This window comes from Rhinopithecus bieti, unplaced genomic scaffold, assembly GCF_001698545.2.
Source record: "Rhinopithecus bieti isolate Rb0 unplaced genomic scaffold, ASM169854v2 scaffold_42745, whole genome shotgun sequence".
Taxonomy (NCBI): domain Eukaryota; kingdom Metazoa; phylum Chordata; class Mammalia; order Primates; family Cercopithecidae; genus Rhinopithecus; species Rhinopithecus bieti.
Genome location: NW_016819184.1, coordinates 4,625,853 through 4,636,757, shown reverse-complemented (window position 1 = coordinate 4,636,757; position 10,905 = coordinate 4,625,853). Strand labels below are relative to the sequence as shown.

At 46.6% G+C, this 10,905-nt stretch overlaps 1 pseudogene; it reads left to right on the top strand.

Moving 5' to 3' along the window:
- The first annotated feature begins 2,070 nt into the window (after positions 1-2,070).
- On the top strand, positions 2,071-2,441 carry LOC108519562 (28S ribosomal protein S21, mitochondrial pseudogene; annotated as a pseudogene).
- Positions 2,442-10,905: the final 8,464 nt, after the last annotated feature.

Sequence of the window (10,905 nt, the reverse complement as noted above, 5' to 3'; positions counted from 1 at the left end):
CTGCGGCGACATCACAGCATGGCTCCCCCTGCTACAATCAAAGACCTCTAACCGAGGTTCTTATTTCTCAGTTTCCTATCTTTCCTATTTCATTTCCAGGAACCGATGGCTGTTGAAAAAAAAGATAGTGGCCCTAGATAATAGTGGGTCCTTTTATTGTAACTGTTTTGTGCAATAAAATGGACTAGTTGTGTGCACTTGAGTATTTCAAGGGTCTGTGCAGCGAGAGTTACTGGGAGTTGGACTTAACTGTATTGTTACTCACCTATCTCTGTTATTCAGGGTTCAGCTCACTTCAGAACTACAATTATCTGAAGCTCTCAGTTGCTGTCCTCAGTGGAAGTGGGAATTTTGCTGCAATGTTTTATAGAATAACAGTGCTTTCTTTGGCTATAATATAATCACTATATGATTCATAATTAATTCGAATCAGTGAATACATATTGCCTTTATAGATGCCATGGCCCTTTCCAAGTATGCATTAAAAATCCTAGGCTCGGCCGGGCAAGGCGGCTCACTCCTGTAATTCCAGCACTTTGGGAGGCCGAGGCGGGCGGATCATGAGGTCAGGAGATCGAGACCATCCTGGCCAACATGGTGAAACCCCATCTCTACTAAAAAAATACAAAAATTAGCTGGGCATGGTGGTGCGTGCCTGTAATCCCAGCCACTCAGGAAGCTGAGGCAGGAGAATTGCTTGAACCAGGGAGGCGGAGGTTGCAGTGAGCCGAGATCGCGCCACTGCACTGCAGCCTGATGACAGAGCGAGACTCTGTGCTCATGCCCGACGTACGCACTAAGGGGTGCAGATCAGAGTGGTTGAAGCTGTCATTTTCAGGATTTAATTGGCATTTGGGTTTAAGCCCATCACTTTTATTTTTTAATTAAACACACACACACACATATACTCTCCCTGAGTCCTTTTGAAAAACAATGACTACAGTCCTAGGAAAACAAAAGCAAACTTGTTGATCCACAGACACAAGTGACTCTGTATTGTAACATCCAGAAGAAGTCAGCAAGCATACCGTGCAGCTACTACTCAACAAACATTGAAGGAAGGTCTGCTCCGTTCCTGGCCCAGGCTGGACACTGGGTACAGAGATTAACCCCAGCTGGTCACTATCTCCAAGGAGAAAGCATCCCAGGGAAACTGCATTGGCTCAAGTATTATCTCATTTAAGCTTCATAATATGGTGAAGTAGGCATTAAGATTCCACAGTTGTCTATGGGAAAGGTGAAACTCCCAGAAAGATTAGGTACTGAGCCTGGCTTCCCAGGCATGTGACCCTATGCTCTAAAGGGAGAACTTGGCTCTGCTGTCACCATCTTAAAAACGTTTTATTAAATTTTTAATTTTTTGTAGAGATGATGTCTTGCTATGTTGTCCAGGCTGCTCTTGAACCCCTGGCCTCAAGTGATCCTCCTACCTCAGCCTCCCAGCATGTTGAGATTGCACGCATGAGCCACTGGGCCCAGACTTAATAATTTTGAACAAGGTACTTTGCATCTTCATTTTGCACTGGGCCCCACAAACTGTGTAGCTGGTTCTGATTACATTCATTTAGATTAAAAAGACCCCATCCTTGCACCGTAGAACACAAAGTAGTAAAGCCAAGCAGTCTTCATTGTCAGCCCATGGAGTCACATAGAAACCAACATGAGTCTAAGAAGTCCCCGGCCTCTCACTAGGCCACCGCCTTGCATGTGCAGTGCTGAGTCCACCCATGGAATGTTAATTTTCCTATACTGCAGCAGGGCAGGCCCGTGACATGCAGACCTCAGACAAGTCAGCAATGGTAACTAAAGCCGGAGTCATACAGGCTACTGACTCAGTAGGGCCAGCAGTGAGGCCACGATGGGATTACTGCTGAGAATGACCAAGCATGGGACAGAGATGGAATGGCAGCCTCCCGGGAGCTGCTGCACATGGAGGAAAGCGCTCCATTATCATAGGAAATGATTCAGCTCCAACCAGAATTAGCTTCATGGTCAAAAGCTCCTGCCATCAGGGTCCACTAGGTACTGAGCGTGCCAGGCTCTCCAGAGTAAAGACTTAAATCCAAAGTCATGGCCAAATATCTGAAGGTCATCGCCAGGACTGTGATGGCACAGGAAGGGAACGTGGAAAGTGCATACAGGACCCTAAACAGAATCCTAACTATGGAAGGGCTCGTTGAGGACATTAGGCGTCGGCGGTATTATGAGAAGCCATGCCACTGGCGACAGAGGGAAAGCCATGAGAGGTCCAGCAGATCTATAGCATGGAAATGGCTCGCAAGATCAACTTCTTGATGCAAAAGAGTCAGGCAGATCTGTGGCAGGGCTGCTGAGGCCTGCGGATGGGACACTCAGTGTGAAACCCTCATCCAGTTTTGTCTCCATCTCATTTCTTTGAACAATCCCATTTCCTATTACCTTTCTCTACAATAAACTCAATCACATGTTGGTAAGAAGGCCTCCACAAACAGAAAACAATCCTGTTAGTCAGCAGTGGACCCTCTTTTACTAAATGAAAGAAGAAACTGAGTCTGAAGAAGTGTAAGAGTAGAATGGCGTTTGCCAGGGGCCAGGAGGGGGCAATGAGGAGTTATTGTTTAATGGCTACAGAGTTGCAGTTTGGGAAGATGCAAAAGTTCAGGAGGTGATGGCCAGGTGTGGTGGCTCACGCCTGTTATCCCCGCACTTTGGGAGGCTGAGGTGGGTGTATCACTTGAGACCAGGAGTTCCAGACCAGCCTGGCTAACATGGTGAAACCGTCTGTACTAAAAATACAAAAAAAAAAAAAAAGAAAAGAAAATTAGCCGGGCGTACTGGTGCACACCTGTAGTTCCAGCTACTTGGGAGACTGAGGCAGGAGAATTGCTTGAACCAGACAGAGTGAGACTCCATCTCAAAAAAAACCCCAAAAAAACAAAACAGGAGATGGATGGTAGATGGTGATGGTGGTTGCACAGATGGTAAATGTCCTTCATGCCACTGAACTGTACACTTAAATGCTTACGATGGTAAAACAATGGTAAATTTTATGTATACTACTATAAAAACTTTTTTGAAAGTTAAAACAACAGCAACAACAACAACAAAAAGCTCCTCATATCATCTGCAGTTTTGGCACCTGCAAAATACCCTAATAATAGATCTGACTTCAGTGAGTCTGTCTTCCCCAGGGAAGTCTCTGCTTAAAAAATAAATAAATAAATGTGTCCAGGCTTTTCCCTGAGTATCTACAAATATACAAAGAGGGCCCCTGGTTATCTGGTCAGCTGGCCAGGGGAGCCCATGTCAGGTTTGATTAGACACCATTCATGGTGCCCTTACTTGCCTCTGGAAAGCATCATTATTTCATGTTGGTTGGAGTGGCCCTTGCATTTCAGAGAAGAACTCACTGAGGCTGTGAGGCTGGGTCACTCCAGCAGGTAGGCTGGAGCCCAGGTTGAAACTGCAGGTCTCTGAGCTTCCCAGATTTTCCCTGGCTCTGCTGTTTTGCCTCCTACTGCTATCTGGGCTGTAGACGGGTGTGGGCACCCAGCCCCCTGGCCTGTGCATCTCTGGAGGCTTGTTCTCACATCTAATTTGTGCCAGGAAGAAATAAAGCAGTGGCTGGCTGGCTGACCTGACACACAGGGGCCCTTGTTTGTAGATTTTTCAGGGAAGAGCATGGATGGTTTTTGTTTGTTTGTTAATTTTATGTACAGAGGTCCCCTGGGAGGACAGACTCACTGAAGTCAAGGAATTGACTGTTCATTTCAAGATGGTCCAAATCTACAGAAAAGTCCATTTGAAGAGTGCAATGCATGCTCACTCACAGGCCCACCACCTATGTGAACCATTTTTTCATATTGGGTCACAGTATCGTTAGCTGTTTTTTTGTTCACTGTATACACATAGATACTTTTTTCCTGAACCATCTAAAAGTAAGTTGCAGACATCTTGGTGTTTCACTCCTTACCACTTTAGCATTTTTATCTCTTAAGAAGAAAGACCTTTGACAAAACTCTAATATCTTTAGCCACAACTATGAAAATTAAGAATATGTATTAATGCCAGGGCTGTAAATTCAGTAATGTGATTCAGTGTGTGGTCAGCATACTGCGGCCAACCTGTGGACTGTTTTTCACAGGTCATTCAACAAGCTGAATTCTAAAATGGAGCAAGCTTTTAGAAACTTTTATAGCAATCTGACAGAATACTTTTAGATCTGTTAAATCTAATAATAAAAAATCTGGACTGGCATTTTGTGTATTTTTTCACTTCTTCCTAATAAGTCACTTTTCTTATGTTTTACAAAAGCGTCATTCTGAGACACACTAAAAAACAAAAACAAAAACTGTTCCTTCGTTATAGGTAGATTGCAGAGCCACTGGCTAATCCTCAGACCATATTCAAACATCCCCAATTGTCCCAGAATGTCTTTTGTAGATTTCTTTCTCAGCCCAGCATCCAATTCAGCTTCACATGTAGCATTTGGTTTTCACAGGGTCTGCTCTCCTCTCTTAGCAACATCGGGCTATCTTCCTGATTGTCTTTGGAACCTGTGAGTGGACCCATCTTAGAGCCAAGTAATTCAAGTACCAGGGACCTGGATCAGGGACAGGTCTGCAGTTCTCTGGGACTATAGAAATTACTGTTCTTAAAGCTATCAAAGTGTACACCCAGCGATCTGACAAATCATTTTCAAATTTCATATGAATGGTTTCTTGATGAAAGAAAATAATTATAACATATCTGGCATTTTGGCAGAATTGTACTGAGTAAGGCAGGGGAACCTGTGTTCATGTTAAGCATCAGCCAAGCCAGAGATTTGTGCTGCTCTGATGTTAGAGATGGTAATCAGGAAAACCATAACAACGTGTTTATGCAGCACTCAAGATCTGGCTAAACTTCTTTGCACAAGATTGAAAGTTGTCTGGTTTGGGCTCAAGGTAGTTCTCAGCTATGGAGTGATAGTCCTAGCGTGGATTTAGGGACTCCTCAGCGAGGAAGTAATACGCATTTGCCTAAATTCATTCCCCCTGAAGCGGACTAATTAGTGTGATTGTTATAAGGCACAGTACAAATAGCTACCATTTATTGTGTGTGTAAAGCATTCCACAGGATGCTCGGCACACGGAACGTGCTTAGAGCAGATGCCCCTGAGCGCGCACCCAGGGCTTCGGGAGTTGCGATCTGTGCAGCTACACGGGACCCTACACTTAGAAGAGCCCTGTGCTCTTCAGCTCTGCAGCTGACATCTTGAAATTCTTAGTAATTTTGCACAAGAGGCCCTGCATTTTCATTTTGCACTGGGCCCTGAAGATCATGTAGCCAGTCCCACCCCCACCACATCTCTCTGACCCACCTCTGATTTCAGCAGCAGATGTGGTGAATGGTCAGGTGCAAGCTCAGCCTCCCCTCCTACCAACAGCAAACACCTTCAGCACGGGCAGCACAACTTTCCGCATTCTGCTCCCCAGCCTCCTCCAACGCTGCACTGAAGTATCCCGCCCACTGCACTGAAGCAGAGTCCCCAAGTGTGGGGAGATGGGTGGTGGTGGGGAACCCCAGAAGCAAATGTCATCGGTGGGGGCAGGAGCTCGTGGGTAAATGCCGTGGGCTCCTGCTCTTTGGAAAGAGAGTTCTGGGATGTATTCTGGACTCTTCTCAGAGCTCCCAGCATAACAAAGCCCTTGATGCCCACAGTCACCTGCCTATACCCACCACTCCTGCTTGTTGCCGGTGTTGGTGTAACTTCCCATCTCACCTATCCAGAGTTTTCCTGCAGCAGAAATGGACATGAAATGCAAGATCAAGTATGACAGGGACAGTGTATTCATTTTCTAGGGCTGCCGGAACAAATCACCACAAACTGGGTAGCTTAAAAACGACAGAAATATCGGCCAGGCGTGGTGGCTCACGCCTGTAATCCCAGCACTTTGGGAGGCCGAGGCGGGCGGATCACGACTTCAGGAGATTGAGACCATCCTGGCTAACATGGTGAAACCCCATCTGTACTAAAAATATAAAAATTAGCCAGGTGTGGTGGTGCGCCCCCATAGTCCCAGCTACTCAGGAGACTGAGGTGGGAGAATCGCTTGAACCCTGGAGGCGGAGGCTGCAGTGAGCCAAGATCGCACCACTGCCCTCTAGCCTGGGAGACAGAGCAAGACTCTGTCACAAGAAAAAAAAAAAAGACAGAAATTTATTCTCTCTGGAGAGAGTTCTGGAAGCCAGAAATCAAGGTATCAGCAGAGCCATGCTCTCTTGAAAGGCTTCAGCAGGGAGGCCCCTCTGTGGCCTCTACCAAACTTCTGATGGTTGCCGTCCGTCCTGGTTATTCCCAGCCTCTCCTTTGTCCTCGGGCGGCCTTCTCCCTCTGTGTCTGTGTCTATATCTGTTTCCTCCCTCTGGAAGGATCAGTCACTGGACATCTTAACTTGATGACATCTGCAAACACCCTATTTCCAAATAAGGTCAAATTCGCAGGTACCAGAGATTAGGACTTGACATATGATTTGGGAGAACACAATTCTACCCACTGCAGATGGAAAGTGGAATTTATGTAAAATAAAATGCATAACAACCAGGGCTTGATTTTCCTTGGATAAACTGGCAGAATGAGCAAGGGATAATTTGTACCTCTGGGATCGGCTCACATGTCGCCCTAAATGGCATTTACACTATTATGTCATTATAAAGAATGTCTTGGGTGGATTGCAGCCATGTTTTGACATAGCTGTTTGTAAGTGGGCTGAGAATTTAACCTCTGATATAGGCCGTAATCCCAACTGGGCTTTTCCCACAGAGTTATTTATAAATAGCTTCAGATGTTAATTATTAATACATATAAAATATTTATTAAGCACTTAATTTATGCCAGTCTCCTATGCCAGACACTAGAGAAACAAAGAATAATCAGGCGCAGGCTTTGCCCTCAAAGAGCTCCTGGTCCGCCAGGCAATGGTATCTAAGTTTTACAAATTCACGCAAGAGCGTTTATTGAATGGACACTGCACGCACAGCACAAACCAGCTTCTGAGGTCGCTGCTCCTCCTGTGTCTGCAATCCAATGGGGCTGCCCAGGGAACTTTCTAGGCAAAATATAAACATGCGTGCCACTGCTGAGAAGCTCTGTTGTGTGTTCAGACTGGAAGCAGGGTTCTTTTCTTGACTGTGACTTTTTTCCGACCATGTGGTTTGAGATAGGTCACACCCCTCTCTGGGCCTCCTTCTCTTCCTCTGTAAAAATGAGCAAATCAAATGAGATCATGCCAAAGGGCTTCTTGATTCTTACACCATCATCATAGTCAGCGTAGACGTTTAGTAAGCACCATGCACCAGGAACTGCTCCAGCCCTTGCCACGTATAATTTCAATTCATCTTCATAACAATCATATGAGGTATGGATTTTAATAATTCCCCCCTTTTTTTTTTTTGAGACAGAGTCTCACTCTGTTGCCCAGGCTGGAGTGCCATGGCAGGATCTTGGCTCACTGCAACCTCTGCCTCCCATGTTCAAGCAACTATCCTGCCTCCCGAGTAGCTGGGATTACAGGCACCCACCACCATGCCCAGCTAATTTTTGTATTTTTAGTAAAGATAGGGTTTCACCACGTTGACCAGACCGGTCTCGAACTCCTGACCTCAGGTGGTCTGCCTGCCTCGGCCTTCCAAAGTGCTAGGATTACAGGTGTGAGCCACCTCATCTGGCCTAATGATTTCCATTTTTTTTTTTTTTTTTTTTTTTTTGAGGTGGACTCTCACTCTGTCACCCTGGCTGTAGTGCAATGGCATAGTCTCGGGTCACTGCAACCTCTGCCTCTCGGGTTCGAGCAATTCTCCTACCTCAGCCTCCTGAGTAGCTGGGAATACAGGCGTATGCCACCACTCCTGGCTAATTTTTGTACTTTTAGTAGAGACGGGGTTTCACCACGTTGGTCAGGCTGGTCTCGAACTCCTGATGTCAGGTGATCTGCCCGCTCCAGCCTCCCAAAGTACTGGGATTACAGGCGTGAGCCACTGTATCCAGCCATGATACCCATCTTACAGATTGAAAAACTAAGGCATAGGGTGATTGAGTCCATTCCCATACGTCACAGGGAATGAACAGTTACAGCAGGGGTCTGACCCCAGGACTGAGCCATCTTCCTGTGCATTCAGTGATTTTGCCATATCGAGAATCAGGATTTTTTTTTTTTTTTGGCCCAGGCTGGAGTGCAGTGGTGCGATCTCGGCTCACTGCAACCTCTGCCTCCCGGGTTTGAGTGATTCTCCTGCCTCAGTTTCCTGAGTAGCTGGGATTACAGGTGCCTGCCACCACGCCCAGCTAACTTTTTTATTTTCAGTAGAGATGGGGTTTCACCATGTTGGCCAGGCTGGTCTCAAACTCCTGACCTCAGGTGATCCACCCGCCTTGGCCTCCCAAAGTGCTGGGATTACAGGCGTGAGTCACTGTGCCAGGCAATTTTTTTTTTTTTTTTTTTTTGAGACGGAGTCTCGCTCTGTCTCCCAGGCTGGAGTGCAGTGGCATGAGCTCAGCTCACTGCAACCTTTGCCTCCTGGATTCCAGCAATTCTGCTGCCTCAGCCTCCTGAGTAACTGGGACTACAGGCGCCTGCCACCACACCCGGCTAATTTTTGTATTTTTTAGTAGAGATGGGGTTTCACAGTATTGGCCAGGCTGGTCTCAAGCTCCTTACCTTGTGATCTGCCCACCTCAGTCTCCCAAAGTGCTGGGATTACAGGCGTGAGCCACCGTGCTCAGCAGTATGATTATTATTTTTTAAGAGGCAAGGTCTTGCTCTGTTGCCCAGGCTCTGTTACCTCAAACTTCTGGACACAAGAGATCCTNTTATTTTTTTGAGACGGAGTCTCGCTCTGTCTCCCAGGCTGGAGTGCAGTGGCATGAGCTCAGCTCACTGCAACCTTTGCCTCCTGGATTCCAGCAATTCTGCTGCCTCAGCCTCCTGAGTAACTGGGACTACAGGCGCCTGCCACCACACCCGGCTAATTTTGTATTTTTTAGTAGAGATGGGGTTTCACAGTATTGGCCAGGCTGGTCTCAAGCTCCTTACCTTGTGATCTGCCCACCTCAGTCTCCCAAAGTGCTGGGATTACAGGCGTGAGCCACCGTGCTCAGCAGTATGATTATTATTTTTTAAGAGGCAAGGTCTTGCTCTGTTGCCCAGGCTCTGTTACCTCAAACTTCTGGACACAAGAGATCCTCTGCCTCAGCTTCCCAAGTAGATGGGACTACAGGTGTGTGCCACCACTCCTGGCTAATTAAAAAAAGAATTTTTTTTGGCCAGGCATTGTGGCTCATGCCTGTAATCCCAGTACTTTGGGAGGCCGAGGTGGGAGTATTGCTTGAGCCCAGGAGTTCAAGACTGGCCTGGGCAACATAGAAAGACCTGATCTCTATATTTAAAAAAAACATAAAAACAGACTACGATTAAAAAAAATTTTTTTAAGGGAATCAGGGTCTTGCTGTGTTGACCAGGTTGGCCTTGAACTCCTGGACTCAAGCAAGCCCCCCAGTTTAGCCTCCCAAAGTGCTGGGATTATAGACGTGAGCCATTGTGCCCGGCCTCAAGAGAACTTTTAAAGAGAGTAGCAATCCACCAGGTGAGTTTGGGGAGGGAAGCTTTATTAATCCTGAGGTGGCAGAGAATAGCAGCCAATTCTTTGCCCAATTTCCTTTTGCTGTCCCACAGCATAACTGAAATATGTTCAACATACAGCATGCCTCCTCCTTCAGCAGCGGGTCTCCTCCTGAGCTTCCTTTTACCTAATGGACACCATGGATCTGCTTCCAGGCAGATTTCCCTCTCTGTGCTCATTGGTAGGAAGCACATACCCAGATCTGAACTCACTCTAGCAACTACAGAATACCTTATAGAACACATTTTATATGCTGTCACTAACCCCCGGCTTCACGGCATTTACAGATTCTTATCTTCCGTTTACTCTGACGTGCCAGACGTCTTCATTTGTCCTCCAGATCTACCCTATATCCTTTCCCACTCTACTCTCTGTCTTGGAAGGCTGAACTGTGTAGACAACACCAACCGCTCACCCACTGGCTTTCGGTTGGGTCTGGTCAATGGATTAGAGGGATGGAGGAAGTGGAGGTCAGTGTTTTGATTTCCCTGTCTCCCTGCCTTCTCTCCCTTCTCCCACCATCCCCACCAGGTTGCCTGGGGCTGCCTGTGTTTTTCCACCAAAGGTCATGTTCCTCCTGCCCCCTTTTTTTTTTTTTATGAAAAGGATATTGAGGCCAGCCTGGCCAACATGGCAAAGCCCCTCTCTACTAAAAATACAAAAATTAGCCAGGTGTGGTGGTGAGTGCCTGTAATCACAGCTACTTGGGAGGCTGAGGCAGGAGAACTGCTTGAACCCAGGAGGCGGAGGTTGCAATGAGCCAAGATCGCACCACTACACTCCAGCCTGGGTTATAGAGTGAGATCTTCTCTCAAAAAAAGAAAAAAAAAACAAACACAAGAGAGAGATGGGGTCTCTCTCTATTACCCAGGCTGGAATACAGTGGCAATATTCACAGGTGTGATCATAGCTCACTCTAGCCTCAAATTCCTGGACTCAAGCAATCCTCCTGCCTCAGCCTCCTGAGTAGCTGGGACGACCGGAACATGCCACAATGCTGGGCTGTGATTCACATACATTTTCATGATGAGTGAAGGCAGAAATAATTACATGATTGGTTTGCTGATAACATGACATTTAGGCTGTGGCTCTTTCTTATGGTTCTTGCCTTTTACCAAGTCGTTAGATGGTTTTAACGGTCCCAGGGGATCTTGTGGGCTCCTAACCTGCTGCTTCTGGAAATACCTGTCAGGGAAGTCTGGTCCTCAGCTTCATTTTGAAAGTGGCTGCATTCACTTCATCCATGAAGCGAACATGGAGGAAATG